Raw genomic sequence first — 3,684 nt, 5'->3', positions numbered from 1 at the left:
CAATACCCTTTTTAATCTTTCTTATATAATCACTAAGGCCAGTTTTAGATACGAAAAAAGAATAAGAAAGTTTCAGGAAGTTTCCCTTTGATAGCCATGTAATTTCTGTGTGTAGGAATGAAAATTAAAACTCTACATCATTATCAATGCCAAGCTCTCTAAACACTCTGGAATTGAAGGAATGTGCTTCGATCTTATTTACTGGTGCAATAGCAGTGTTAATTGATTTGGGAAGTATACCACTAAGATTATTATGCTACCAGATGCTGCCTATGGATTGCACAAAGTAATACAAGTACAGCAGGTCCAGCTTTTCAAGAAACTTACGAAGCAACGATGAAGACCTACCATGGATAGTGCACCATCTATAGCACTACAATAATGGCACCAAGTAGAATGTTTTTCTTTTGAAAAAAAATATTAATGATGTAAAATACCGACTTTCATAAAGTATTTTTTATAAGATTTCTTTACAAAATCATTTCTTGAACCAACTTTTCAAAAACAAACATAAGCTAGAAGCACATATTCATTTCCTAGTAAGATAACCTCATCTAAATTATGTTGTAGCAAGAATGCTTCACAATTTATATTCTTCTTTTTTTAGCCATTTAATCTATTCTTCCTTGAACTGAGTAATTACTGAGAAGTATACACTTCATAACTTGGCTTGGTGACTTAAGTATGTAAAACTGTGTGTATAAACTTTCTTACTGTCCAATCGTGTAAGTCTTAACAGATCTAGCAATCAGCAAAGATATGTTGTAGGAAACATGAAAAGAGTTGTGATTGAAGTGATTAAAACCATATTTCAGATAGTTTTTTCGTCCCTTGAACTTTTCTCGAAGTAGCTGACAAATAAATTTCATGGCAATCGGGGACTTTTGGTTTAAATTCTCAAAAAAATAAAGGATTATTGATGCAAAAAATATCTTCATACAGTTTTATAATTACTGGACGTCCTTAAAATACTTGCTGGGAGTTTTTGGGTACATAGTGGGGTTTTTAGTTTAAGGATCTTACTTTTTAGTAATTCCACGTTTTTAACTGAAGTATAAGCATTTTGCTTGCATCTGAGAGTAATAGTACCAGGTGTAGAAAAAAGAATGAGACCTTTAAAAATACAATTTTGAGTAGATGTTGTTGATTAAATCTTAAAGTTCCGATTATATTTGAATAGCTTAGATTCCAAGCCTTTCATTGATGTACCTATTGTAAACGAACATTCTGTAAATGTCGCAATGGAGGGAAGAAAAGCCATCATAGGCAATTTAAGCGACGCTGGACTGACCTTACTTTTGTAATTCTTAAACACGATCGATTCAAAATAATTTTGTGTGTTGATTTATCATTGCGTTTTGATGGGAAGAAACACCGTTCTAGCCTAAGCTTGGCTTGAAAAATGCTTTCCGAACACTTCCCCATCGAAAACAAATATCAAACTAGGGTTTACCGATTTCAAACGTACCATATGTACACTGATGATGCTGAACGCCTTGGTCGATCAAATGAAGTATTTATTCTGGAAATATTGAGAAAACCCTGAAAATTATGATGGCCAATCGCAAAGTGAAGTTGCAAGAGATGGACACCATCATACACGAACATTTGGCTGGGTATGAAAAAGCTGTTTTCGAAATGGGTACCATGTTTGCTCACACTAGAGTGAAAGCAACAACGCAAAAATGATTCAAAGAGCAGATTGGAGATGTTCACGCGAAATAAGAAGGAATTTTTGCATCGATACATCATAAGGGATGAAATATGGATTCACCACTTCACTCCAGAATCAAAATGGCAGTCTGTTGAGTGGTGTGCAGACGGAGAAAGCCTTCCAAAGACTCAAACATTGGCTGGGAAGGTCATGGCCTCTGTCCCCCAGTGATTACTGGCTCGTCGCACAACTCAAATAGATGATCCGTGGAAAGAAATTTGACTCAGATGAGGAAGTTATTGTCGAAACTGAAGCATTTTTGAAGGTCCTGATAAATCTTTCTACACCCGTAGTATCGAAAAGCTAGATAAACGTTGGAATGTTTGGCCCGGGACTTACTGACTGATGTGTTACTGGGACAAATACTTATCAGTTACTTACAAAACATTTAAAAAGTGATATAATTTCCTTTTTGAATTAAGTTCCGAAAAAATTGCTTATAATGACAAAACTAATAGTAATTATTGAACTATTCGATCGCTTAGCTTTGTGTAAATAAATCTGTTTTAAATAAAAATATAAAGTTGCCAAAATTTTAAAATCCAGTTTTTTTAATTCTTAAGGAGACGTCAAAGTTAGACGCTAAAGTCACACCATAAAACAATTCTGCAAAATGCCCTTGTTTTAAACTTTATTGATGCCATTCATTTTATCTAAAAATACGTTATTATATGTTTAAAAGGGCTGGGATGGTTTGTTAAACCCACTCTTTGGTACAAGCCGTGCTACACCCTTCACGGTACTCGGTTCGGTAGTGTAAAATAATATTTTTGTTGTTTGTTTGTATACACAGTTCATTAATATGTTAATACATAAAACCAAAGCTAATGCGTAAAGAGATTGACATGAATAAACAATATTGTTTAAATTTTTAGCTCCAGGGTTGAACTTACATCCGAATTCGAGATTTATTACATTTAAAAGTAAAATCTAGATAAAAATACAAAAGTGAATTAGTTTCTAAATATAGAATAAAATTCATATTACAATGTAAAATAAAAATTTCAGCGACACCTTAAAAAAACAAAAAATAACCAACAAATCATAAAACTTACTAAATGGGTTTGTTAATTTTTTTCTTTTATTTCCCATATAATTTGATTGTATTGCAAATAGAGAGTTGGAAAGTATTTTATCTCTCTCCCTGCCATTGTCCAAGAATCGCCCTTTCCCAGGCAAGGTAGTTTCAGGGATAAAGCTGCATATCTCGGTGCAGCTACCTGAGAAATATTCTTCAATTCGTAAAACTATAACGGTTTGCACTATGGAATCTTTTGTGCAAAAAGAGCCTTTGTATTGATAACTGCGAAATCTATTGCTCAACATCGCCACAGTCTTTACAATACCTTGTAAATCTGATATAGTCCAGAGAGATGTAGAGTTGAGCCGTAAACTTCCTTCCGCCATTGAGTTTTGATAAGGACCTAAGGATCCTTTCTTTCCAATTTGTAGGGAGACTAAGTTATGCTAAGTTGTTTTTTTGCATATCCAATCAACTTCAAAATGTTGTGGGGCCTGTACATTTTTAAATGTCATGGATTTGGCTCCTTAAGCTCTTTCAGAGATCTTAATAGAGGGTATCTTAATCTACCATCAAGAAAAGGTACATACTCTTCAAAAACATGGAAGGTAACAACTTTTTCCCTGATATTATTATCTCTAAGTTATTTTGGGTTTGGTAGATTTCGGAGGAAAAACAATTTACCAAGATTGTTTTTATCACATCAATCATGGTATCCCTCTCATAAGGGGTTATAGAACTCCAAAGGATTCTTTGTCCTGCACTCCAAACTTGGAATATCCTGCAATTGGTATCGTTCGTCAAGTCTGATTAAACATGATCCACCAATATATCTCAATATGAGTCAGTGTTCGGCACCATTCTGTGTCAGGGTTTCTTGTTAGATCTATTAAAATTCCAATGTAATTTTTAGGACTGACAATGGAAAGTCTTGTAATGTCACTTCCAA

Source organism: Lepeophtheirus salmonis, chromosome 4, assembly GCF_016086655.4.
Source record: "Lepeophtheirus salmonis chromosome 4, UVic_Lsal_1.4, whole genome shotgun sequence".
NCBI classification, from domain to species: Eukaryota; Metazoa; Arthropoda; class Copepoda; order Siphonostomatoida; family Caligidae; genus Lepeophtheirus; species Lepeophtheirus salmonis.
This window is presented reverse-complemented; position numbering follows the sequence as displayed.